We start from the raw sequence: 12106 nt of genomic DNA on the forward strand, positions 1-12106 counted from the left end.
GGTATGGGAGAGCTATATAGACACTTTACCAACTGACATCAAACAACAAATTCATGAATGTTTCCGTACAACTCTCTGGTATGAGACCAGAATACTTTTACAAGACCCACCAATAGCTTAATAAAAAAATAAAAAAAGGGGGCGGATGGCTTGGGCAGGCAAGGCTTTCCTCCCCTTCCCCCTCCCTTGCCCCTCCTCTTTTTCTCTCCCCCTCCCACCCTAAACTCCCCTTTCAACCTGTTTTCACACTTATTTGACACCAATTACCTTTTGTTCATCTGATTAAAAAAAAAAAAAAAAAGCTCAGAGCAGATCTCAGTGCGGCTCAAATCATCCGCTGCTCCTTGGCTATATGTATTTAAATACCCATCAACCAATTATATAAAATCAGCTAACATGGCATCCAACAGTACTAGGCGCAGAGCCAAGTGGTGTAAGACTTTCAGCAAATGTGTAGACATTGGACGATTAAGCCATACATTGGGGTTATCCTTTATTAAAGTTTGCTTGTAAGTCAGGAATGAAACTTGTGAAGACGGAATGTTGAGATGTTGAGTCAAACATTCCTTATGTGAACACGTATGATTAGGAAGGAAGCCCCCGGTTTCCATGAAGAACAGGTATGCATCTCCTACCTATGTATCAAAGACATTGCAGAACCACCCCATATTGGTGGGACGAGACATCCCCCAGCCAGCGACAGTCACGGACCACATTTAGAATGCTTTTGTCTTTAAGCACCATTTGTAGCCCGTTTCTGAAAACTCCAGCCCCCAAGAGTAGGACATCAAAAAGATAAACACATCTTTTCGTAACCACCTGCAGCCAGCACAACTTTCTATGGTGACACAAGTTCACTCCCACTGCACCTAGGCTAAGCTCAGGACTTTCTGGCTCTGTAGATGTCGAATTGCAGGACCAACAACATAGTCTGCAACTTCATCCTCAACTGCCCGTTTAATGGCCTGTAGGATACATGCATCCCATGTGGTGCAGGTAGATCAGGCTCTCTCACTTCCCCGGCAGGTTTCCCAGCATCTTCAATGCTCTCTTGTGATAAAGTTTTATCTCTTTCATTAGCTGTATTTTCTGGCTATTGACTTGAAGGACCAGACGATTCTTCTTGGTTCCACTTTCAGAATGGTATGCCCAAAGAGAATTTTTGTTCCAGGCACTTCTTTCCCAGTTGCTAAATCCTTAACTTTTCTTAAAGTGATTGTACGGCTCGCATCAATACTCATTGGCACGCCCTGAAAGTATCCACTGGTGGTTGTAAATTTGATATTCTTCCCAATGACCTTCGTTAGGAAGCTGGTATCAGTTACTATGTCAATGCTAAACGTGTATTAGGGGCACAGGACCGAGCGCAGTACACACCACCGGCATTAACTGCAGACAACCGCACCCTCCTAAAGACATTTTATCACAAATCCCCAAGGAGAGTCATAGGGTGTTGGTGGTTGTGATGCCGGACCTTCCCATCACTGTGATGGAGGATTACTTTGGTGACAGCATCCAAGTAGACATGTCAGACAGTCCTTACCTGTACTGGCAGGACAAAAAAGGCAGTTTGAAAGCCCCTGTACAAAGTCAAACTGGCTCTATTTTACTTGAGTTGTCTCCCTTCCAGTGTGTACTCTGAAAGAGTTTTTAGTGTAGTGGGGAACCTGGTCAGTGAGCAGTGAAGAAGGTTGCTTCCACAAAATGTGGATAAGATGATGTTCATCAAAATTTATTGGATAATTATGAGGATGACATCTTGCCTCTATAGAGCCAGTTTGTGCAGGGAGAGGTGACTTGCTTTTGCTTGCCCAAACAAACCAATCATTTAAGCCACAGTCATGGGGCAGACCCTTTCGCCGAAATGATTGGTTTGTTAAAGTGTGCATGTCCTATTTATGCAACATAAGGGTGGGTGGGAGGGCCCAAGGACAATTTCATCTTGCACCTTTTTTTGGGTGCCGGATGGGGTCCCAACAGTCGGGATCCCGACAGGCATTTACCCGACGTCGGGATCACGACTGTCAAAACACAGACAGCCATGTTCCCGATAGCCACCGGCTATTTTTCCTCATGGGGGTCCACGACCCCCATAGAGGGTGAATAGAATAGGTGGTTCACGTAGCGAGCCCCCGTGCCCGCAGCGTGGCGAGCGCAGCAAGCCCGCAAGGGGCTTCGTTGCGCCCACCATGCTGTCTGGGTCCGGCCAGTCGGGATCCCGACTGTCGGACCCCTGTACCACACCCCCTTTTTTGGCCATTATGTGCTTTATGGGGCCTAGTTTTTCAAACAGCCACCCTGTCTGCCGCTGCAGTGCCACTCCTAGATGAGCCACGTGTTTGTGCCGCCCACTTGTTTGGCTTAGCATAGTTATCCAGCTACCTCGGTGCAACCTTTTGCCCTAAAAACAATATTGTGAGGTGTTCAGAATAGACTGGAAATGAGTGGAAATTAATGATATTGAGGTTATTCTGCCATTTTAGCAGTTTTTATGCTTTTAAAAAAAAAAATCAGAACCCAAATCACGATACACAAAACACAAAATCCAAAACAGCGCCCGAGATACAGACCCAAAGCGTGTTTCACGGAACACGAAAAGTGCGCGGTGCACATCCCTAGTGTGAGGCACCCCCCCACACCTCTTATATTGGGAATGGATTGGGGGCATCAGATGCAGACTTCCTGAATCCGGATGACCAGTTCTTATGGCCACTCGGCTTAAGATTTGGCTTATGCTGATGGCCAAGGACTATGACCATTCAAAGATTGCAGATGCTGACAGAAGACATCTTTTTCCTACAGGTGCCTCCTCAGCATTACCGTATTACATGTACAGTATTTTATAGCCACTTCTCTGCAGTTTTGCCAGACCGTACATATTAAAATCAGACCCAGTGTATATATAGTGCAGTTAGCCATTTTGTGGGAAGGACTAAATTATGCTCCAGCTTATCAGTTCACTAGGAATTTATGACATCACTAAGGCATTAGCTGCAAAGAGAATGGATTGGTTGGATTTCCATAAATATTAAAATATTAAAAGGGCTGTCACTTCGGTGTCCATGTCTCTCATCTCTGTCCCCCTCGCCCTATCTCTGATAGGCTGTTGAGAGGGAGGCTGCCGATGGGTTGCAACTTGGAGGGGGCAGTTGGGAGAAATGCAGAGGGGGTTGTGCTAGGGGGCACCAGCTCCAAGCACTGACAGGTGTCTTCCCCAACATTGCTGTCTCTCTAACCTCCCCCCTCCCACACACAAAAACATATGAGTGTGTCTATTCAATCTCGTAAGTGCATGTAGCAGGGTTACCTGGCAATGAGGTCATCTCATTCTCATTCAGGCTCTGCCAATCAAAAGGTCACATTTTCAAATAGGCGCTGCCAACTCACTGCAGACCTGGGGATTGGCTCAGGCAGTGGACCAACCAGGACACACAGAATCATAATACCAGCCTTAGAGCAACCTTATATTGGCCAGTATGATGTGGGTGAAGGCAATCTGACAGCAGAGTAGACAGAAGAGGAGCCGTAGTGAGAAGATGGTTCAAGGGATAACATGGTAGCGGTGATTGCTACTGAAGAAGACTACTGCAAAAGACTTTACGTAGGCCACCGTGAACCAGGTGAAGACTAGAACCAAAGCCTCAAGAGTTCCTCAAGTAAAGAGTTCCAGAAGCCCTGGGCATGCAAGGAAGGAATCACCTCTTGGCTAAACTAAATCTTTAGACAAAGTATGTACAGAAACGGTAACCAGGCAGAAAGCCAAATAAGCAGGAAACTGAATGTGTAGTGGTCAGTTTATCTAGAAAGGGTTAGTTTATTCAGTAGTCAATGTTTTAAGTTCCGATTAAGCACTGTGGAGAGAGGTGTCTCTCTTGAAGCATTGGGTCCCTTAAAAATAATGCTGTGGTGCCATAAAACAGTGATGTACAGTCAGAGCAGGCAGCGGAGGCAAAGCCACACCTGTTATAATCTAGTATACTCCTGAGTTTCAGCTATAAAAGTGATTACAATAATACAAAATCTTAGAATACATAACTTATAAATATTATCTTTGTATTAATCATATTATGTAAGTAACAAATCCATGGTTTCCCTCAGCTCACTGAATAATATTAGTAACCAGTCTTGAACACTACATGATAATAGAATTCAGAGATATTGGTTGCATATATTTGCGCAAATGTATGATTTAAGCGCCCAAGCCATCTTCAAGAATTTTCTGTATATTGGGGGTCCCTAGCGCTATATCTAAGGTGCAGGGTGTGGCACCCCAAAAAACTAGAAAAAAAATGAAATGTAATTAAAATATTAGAGAAATTGTGTCAGTGAGAAAGAAAATAGTGCTAAGTATTAATAGAATGTAATAAATGGAATAATGGAGACCTGCGCTTGATGGACATGTGTGTGACAGTATGACACTATCAGAATTAGGTCTGTGACTCGCGGGAGGGGGGGTCGCGGGGGTCACGGGGGGCACGAATCGTGAAAGGAGGGGGTCTCGGGGGTCCCGCGAATCGTGGGAGGGGGTGTCGCGGGGGTCCCAAAAATCACGGGAGGGGGGGCCGCGGGGGTGCCGCGAATCATGGGAGGGGGAGTCCCATGAATCGTGGTAGGGGGGGTCGCGGGGGTGCCGCGAATCGCGGGAGGGGGGGTCGCGGGGGTCCCGCGAATGGGGGGAAGGGGGGTCGCAGATGGTGCCGCGAATCACGGGAGGAGGGGTCGCGGGGGACCAGCGAATCGCGGGAGGGGGGTCGTGGGTGTCCGGGGGGGGTTCGATGGCAGAGGGGGCAGGGGGGGGGGGTGCGGGAGTAATGGTGGATGGTGGCTGTGGAGTAATGGTGGATGTGGGCATGTACTGTAGCCCTGGCTGGGCGGGGGGAGGTGATGGCGGGGGGAGGTGATGTCAAGGGGGTGGGGTGTGTAGAACGTTATACACATAGAACACTTTTCCCTGGGGGGGCGGGGTTTGTGTATCCTGCTGGGTGGGAACGTTAGGGGAAGAGTGAGGGATCTGGCTAAATATATATATATATATATATATATTATTCATATTATGTTTGTTTTACTCTAATGATTTTTATAGGCATAATCACTACCAAATCGTGTGCCAAGCCATTAACCTCGCTGCACGTCTGTGCCATAAAATGCAATACTTAACTTCTCTCCTGAAATGGTTAAGAGGCTCACTAAAATTGTTTGCCCCCCGGTCAAGTAGACGTCTTCCTGATCCTGCCCGCGCTGCCCACCCTAGCCCACATACCTCCTGCATTGGCCACAAAGTGGGTGATGGCGAGATTTGTGCTTAATTGCATCATAGTAGCCCGACCCCCACTTTACTATGTAGAGCAGGTGCGTGCTCGCAATGACCTGATTGAGTATCCATGCCCCTGTACAGCCCACCGTGTAGGATTCCACACCCCCTCCAGCCACAACCTGGCGGCTCTCTCCAGGAGAGTACAGCGAGAACATTGGTAAGTATGATAAAGTACTAGTTCTGCCAATGCATATAGAGTAGAATTAAAATAACCACACTATGTGCTACAGATGTTATTAAAGCAGGTACTGCAGCAAGCATACAGGTGATCAGCATACAGTGCACTGCCAGGTAAAAATACACTTATCTCCTAGGGAGGAAAGAAAAGGTTTATTCATTTGAATTAAGAAACCACTGTAGCACCTTGACTGCTATAATCAAGGTCAATAATCAGAGTCTTAAGTCTGATTATTGAGCTTCTTATTAGAGGCGTGTTGACTGTAAAGTTTAAATCACTATGAACAGTAAAATAAATTAAATGGCAAATATAAAAATAATTACTCCACTAGGGGGCAGTCACCGCTAGAAAAGTGTCATTAAAGGGTTATGTGTCCTTGGCCTGAAAGGGGTGGATGCTGTTATCATTTGCCATCTATCACGCTTTAGACAAGTGTATTAATTTTTTAGATGTCTATGAACCAACTGAACTCAGTCAAGTACTAAGCGGGACTCAATAGTCCAGTACTAAAAAAATAAATAGTGATAATCAATCCTTAGAAAACAGAAGCTTGATAGACATTATGCAGAGGAATGGATCCATAACCTGAATTAATAGGACCCATGCTTAAATCCTCATGTATTATTTACCAGCATTTTTGCACTGTAAATATTGATATGAAGAGGATATTGCAAGAACATTTTATGGTAAGCCTTGATAATATTTATAATAGATGAAGCAATCTAAGGAGACTGCAATATTACAGATGTCTGCTTTCATTCTCCGCTCCGGAGAACCAACAAGTCTATTGGGGAGCAGTAGCCTACAATCCTCTAATTGACATTGTTTTGTAATAACCAATATGTTGCTAAACAAAATAACAGAACAATAGCCAACAACCAGTAGTGGGAGATTAATACTTCCACTGATCTTTGGCAATGCTTAAACTCTTACGGTTCCTGTGATGGAAGAAAAGCTTTGGAAATTCTGTAAGTATAAATTCTGGGGCCGTGGGCAGACTCCATCTAGGCTATCTCCTCTCAGGCCGGCAGCGCTATAGACTCTGGGCAATGGGGACACTAGCACTGTCCTACAGTCTGCTGTGCATGGGAAGGTCTCAGGGAAAAAATAAGCGGTGGCCATTTTCCTAGTGATTTTATTTGTATGCAAGCAACTCTGGTTAAATGGCCTCCGCACCTTTTTCCTGCTGATTTCTGCAGCACTGCTACTGCCTAACTCTGGGCATTGGGGACACTAGTGCTGTCCTACAGTCTGCTGTGCATGGGAAGGTCTCTGGGAAAAATAAGCGGTGGCCATTTTCCTAGTGATTTTATTTGTATGCGAGCAACTCTGTTAAAATGGCCGCCGCACCATTTTCCTGCTGATTTCTGCAGCACTGCTACTGCCTAACTGCTCCGGGGACAGTGGCAGGTGGGGAGTTTGACTGGGAGGGCACACCTGTCAAACCGTAAAAACGGAAAAATGCACCGCTGATGTTTACAGAGATGTTTTGGCAGCCATTCCAGCTCCTGAGATTGTGGGTGAAGGTGGCACTGGGATCCCAAAAAGTACCCTGGATGCATGAATGACTGATCAAAGTTGTTCATAATTCCGTAACCTGGATCCCCAGAGAGCAACACCAGAACAATTGTCTGCAACATTGATACATTGATACATCGGGACAGTAACACCTTATGGTAAGAGATCACCCCAAAAAATGAAAATACCCCAGCTGGGTTGAAAAGTAAGCCTATCTTATCAGTACATAATATTTCATATTTTTGCAGGATATTTTTTTAATTGTTTTGCTCAAACTCGCTTAAAAGTGTGAATGAATGAGATGGTGTAGTGGTTATGGCACTATGGTTCTCCAAAAGAAGCTCTTCTAGAGAATACTCATGTTGGAGGTCTAACAAGCTGGTCTATAGCTGGCAATACGCTTATGCCATTTTGCCAGATTTTACATGATTCCAACACATCAGGCCAGAGAAATTGGGTCAAATCGGGCAAATGTTTTAGATCCAATACATTGAGCGGTCCCATGTACATCGAGTTGGAGCCCCTAGATCACAAGGACTACACGTTGGATTTGATCGGACAGCCTCCAGAAGCACTTGCCGGGATATATTGCATGCGATCGTGATGCGATATATTGAATACAATATATTGCATGCGAACCTACCACACAGGATGCTCCCAGGCAGGTCAAAGGGGATCGGCTGTGACTTTTTAGAAGTTGCAGTAACATACGGGGGCCTGAAAAATTGTGAACAATCAATAAAGGAATATTTGAAAACAAGTCTAAGTAGAAAAAGAAACAGTGGGAGAAATTTACTAAGAATACAAAGACAAATAGCACTATTGGCCGCCTAGAGGCTCCTGATCGGCCGATATGTGGGAAATAGCGCTATTCGGGGAGGAGCCGCAAGTAAACAAACCTTTGACGACTTCTCCCCAGTTCGTGCTGACATCGCTTATGGTGTTTTTTTATTTTGCCAAGTACTCTGGATGCCAACAGGGATTGAAGAGGACCTGATCTATGCCAGAGGACCCTGGTCAGGATGGTTTCCTTCCACAGGTACGCATATGGAGTATCTTCAGGACCAGAGGATGGACGGATACCTACCTACGTGTCAAGGTAGGTAAGTATATGTATGTATCTATGGGTTATGTTTGAAATAAAGTTTGGTGTGTGTTTAACTATTTTTACTGTTGTGGAACTACAAGTTACAGCAGGCCCTTTAACACCAGCATGCTGGGACTTGTGGTTCTCCAAGTCCTTGCACGTGGTGCAGGCTTGCTGAGACTTGTAGTTCCACAACAATACTCAATAGTTTTTCTATTTTTTACACAAACACTGTTCAGGGGCACCAAGGTAAATTCTGGAAGGGGGGACCCTTTCATTGGGGGGGGGGGGGGGGTCCCAGGATCTCTGCCCGGGCTGACCGGTCAGGGGGTAAATGGTTTGGCTGGGGTGACTTGTATAAAAAGTCTCCTCCTGGCTGTGGCATTACCATGCTACCTTGTTGGGCCTGGTGCCAGTTTTCGAAATACATGGAACCCCTACTCATTTTGTTCCCTGCATTTTGGGAACCAGGACCGGCCCTTGAGCCTGGTTTTAAAAAGTCAGGGGATCCCCTACTCGGTTTGCACTGTGTTTTTTCAAAACCAGGAATGGCTCTTTGAACCTTGGGCTGGTTATGGTTGGGGGGGGGGGGGGGGGGGGGAACAACCCACGCCGTTTTTTTCAAATGATTTATTTTAACTATTTTTTTACACTGAAGCCTGCACGGATCTGACTGATTCCTACTCGTATTCATTAGATGGCGTATACATTTGTATTCGAAAATACGAATACGAATGTGTCATGAATTTTCAGCATAGTAAATGTCAAATATATGTGTAGGCAGTCAGGGCCGGCTCCACCACTAGGTAGCTCTAGGCATTTGCCTAGGGCGCCGGCACCTGGAGGGCGGCAGTTCGCCCCTCACCCCCAGCACTGTGGTACCTGTGTAAAAAAACTTCCGTCCCCGGCGTCCCTGCTGAGTGCTGGTGCTTGCAGTGGTGTCCGTGCCGCCGGGGGAGCCTGCGGCGCTGTTATTGTGTATAAGCTTGTCGCGCCCGGTGGGGTCCCTACAGTGAATAGAAAATAACTAGCGCTATGCGCGCGGCGGCGTGGGAAGCGCTAGTTATTTTCTATTCACTGTAGGGACCCCGCCGGGCGCGACAAGCTTATACACAATAACAGCGCTGCAGGCTCCCCCCGGCGGCATGGACACCCCTGCACGCACCAGCACTCAAAGTACTTTGTCTGCTGCTGTATCCGTGTGTTTGGTCTTGACAAAGGCCCCTGTTGAGGGCCGAAACGTCGACTTCCTTGATGTCCCGATGATTTGACGAATAAAAACTTATTTGCTTTTGCACAATCTCAGTGCTGGTGAGTGCCTACTTCTCTCTAAAATACTATTATTGGGATGGATAATCCTCTAAAGTGGAGCACCACCCTGTGTCTTCTTTAATGGACTGAGTGCGGTTCCTTCTCCAATGTATATATATATATATATATATATATATATATATACACACACACATATACTGTATATATCTTCTGTTATAAAGTTGGCCAATAAAATGAATTTGCTGGTTCTATTATATCGGCCGATCCGATGCGATCCAATGCAATTTTTTACCTGTTCGTAACCCCACTATCCACTACGCATGGAGTGGATTTTATAGACTTTATCTAGACAAAAGTCTAGATAAAGATAGACTTATTTTCTCAAGTACATACTCTGTCACCTCAGCGCATATTCGAAAAACTATTTTAAAACATTGGCATATTGTGCAATCGGATGCAGCTATCGGACGTTTTTGCATACAGACACCTCTTCTTTTGTTACAAGAGGAGCCGTAACTTGAGGGATGTGTTAGCGCCCTCTGATATTGGACCCATAAAGAACAAAACATGGCTGCAAACAAAAAATGGGGTTACGAAATGCCACGGCTGTGTGAACTGCCAGTTCCTGATGCTAGGAGACAAATTTACTGATCCAAAAACGGGACAGTCCTATGACATCCGACACCATCTCAATTGCGATAGTCGCTATGTCATATATGCTATTGTTTGCCCCTGCCTATTAGTGTATGTGGGCAAAACTATTCGATTATTAAAAGAACGAGTTGCAGGACATCGCTCCTCAATAAAAAAAAAGCATTTACTAAAATTGATGGCAACACGCCCCCTGTGGAGCGACATTTCGCAACTCTGCGACATTTCATGCGTGACTTTTCACTTATACCGATTGATCATATTCCTCCATTGAGGCGTGGGGGTGATCGAGATAAGCTCCTTCTCCAGAGGGAGTGCCTTTGGATCCATCGTCTGAAATGTATTACCCCGAATGGTCTTAATGAATATCAGTCACTTCACTGCTTTTTATGAATAGTTACTATGGATGGTGGTGTTCATATATGCTATATGCTAGATGTGTGCGCATTTATTATCTATATCTAGTTAGCTATGTATTTTGGGTCCTTTGTCTGTCTATCTGATTGGTACCTGTATTCCCCTCCCCCTTTTTTTTCTTTTTGCTGTCTCACTTTATTCATATGCTGTGGGTCTGGTCACCTCTATGGGCCTTATTTTGGTTCATTCTTTCTGACAAAATCCTTCTTAGATGGACAAAACCATGTGCACTGCAGGGGGGGCAGATGTAACATGTGCAGAGAGAATTAGATTTGGGTGAGTTATTTTGTTTCTGTGCAGGGAAAATACTGACTGCTTTATTTTTACACTGCAATATAGATCTCACTTTGAAGTGAAACCCCACCCAAATCTAACTCTCTCTGCACAAGTAACACCTGCCCCACCTGCAGTGCACATGGTTTTGCCCATCTAAGAAGGATTTTGTCAGAAAAAATTAACCAAAATAAGGCCCTATGTGCTATGTCCATGTCCATTCTTTGTATTGTGCTCACGCGCATTCATTGTACCCCTTGAGTGTTCAGCGGCTTTTTTCCGCTCACCGTTTTTGCCTTTTGTGACAGTGGATATCATATCTAGTTGCCAGCGTTCGTGAAACAATCATATGTGTTTCCGCTGTGCAGATGATATCGCTGGGTGTCTTGCGCATAGTCCATACTGTTTATTCAATTGCGATGGCACTATCAGACACATGCGGTCACCTGACTTCCGCCCAGGCGGCCGGCGTCTGCTGGTTGCTATGTGATGTGACGTCACTTCCGTCCATCTTCCGTCCATCTTCCGTCCATCTTCCGACGTCTTTGGTTGTTATGACGATTGGAGGCTGCTTCTGGCTGAGCAGTGTGTCTGCAGGCATTTGCCGCCCTTATACAGGTGGGCGGACTTATGCTGATTACCCATGTGGGTATATTAGGATGTGTGTGTGCTCTCAGTCATTTGCTCATGACTAAGGTGCAGTGTAGCACCGAAACAGCCTGTCGGGTGTCATGACTGGTTGGTGGAGGATTGGCGTAGTGAAGATGTCTTGCTGCTATAATGCTAAGTAGACGCTTCCTCCTGCTTTTTAACCATTATTCTTGTTTTTGCTACGATATGCACTTTATATGCCTAATAAATACTTTTGTACTTTATTGATGTTGCTGGCTCTCTAATACATTTTTGTATTACTACCATTTTGTGAGCTTCAGCACTCCTGAAATTGCCCTGTGTGTGCAGCCTAGACTCATGGTCTGCCTATATATATATATATATATATATATATATATATATATATATATATATATATATATATATATATACACACATATACTGTATATATCTTCTGTTATAAAGTTGGCCAATAAAATGAATTTGCTGGTTCTATTTTACAGAGGCCTATAAAAAATGAGGTACTCTTTACCTAGAACGGCGCCCGCGATTAGAATCGCGGGCGTCGGGGGTAAAAAATCGCGGTCATCGCGGGCATCGCGGGTAAATCGCGGGTACATAAAAATCGTGTACCCGCGATCACCGCGATTTTCCCATAGGGAACAATGTTAAAAAGCCTGATTGACCGCGATTTTCACATAGGAATCAATGTTAAATGGGCTACAGAGCCCAAATAGTCACAATTAACCCTTAAATGTCACCCCAATTTTTGTACGCCACCCCA

The 12106-nt window shown here is 45.2% G+C and overlaps 1 pseudogene; it reads right to left on the minus strand.

Annotated features, from left to right (window-relative positions):
• Positions 1–263: 263 nt before the first annotated feature.
• Positions 264–7942, minus strand: LOC146021319 (piRNA biogenesis protein EXD1 pseudogene; annotated as a pseudogene).
• Between the last annotated feature and the right edge of the window lie 4164 nt (positions 7943–12106).

The sequence above is a fragment of the Crinia signifera genome, chromosome 7, assembly GCF_055691185.1.
Source record: "Crinia signifera chromosome 7, ASM5569118v1, whole genome shotgun sequence".
Lineage (NCBI taxonomy): Eukaryota > Metazoa > Chordata > Amphibia > Anura > Myobatrachidae > Crinia > Crinia signifera.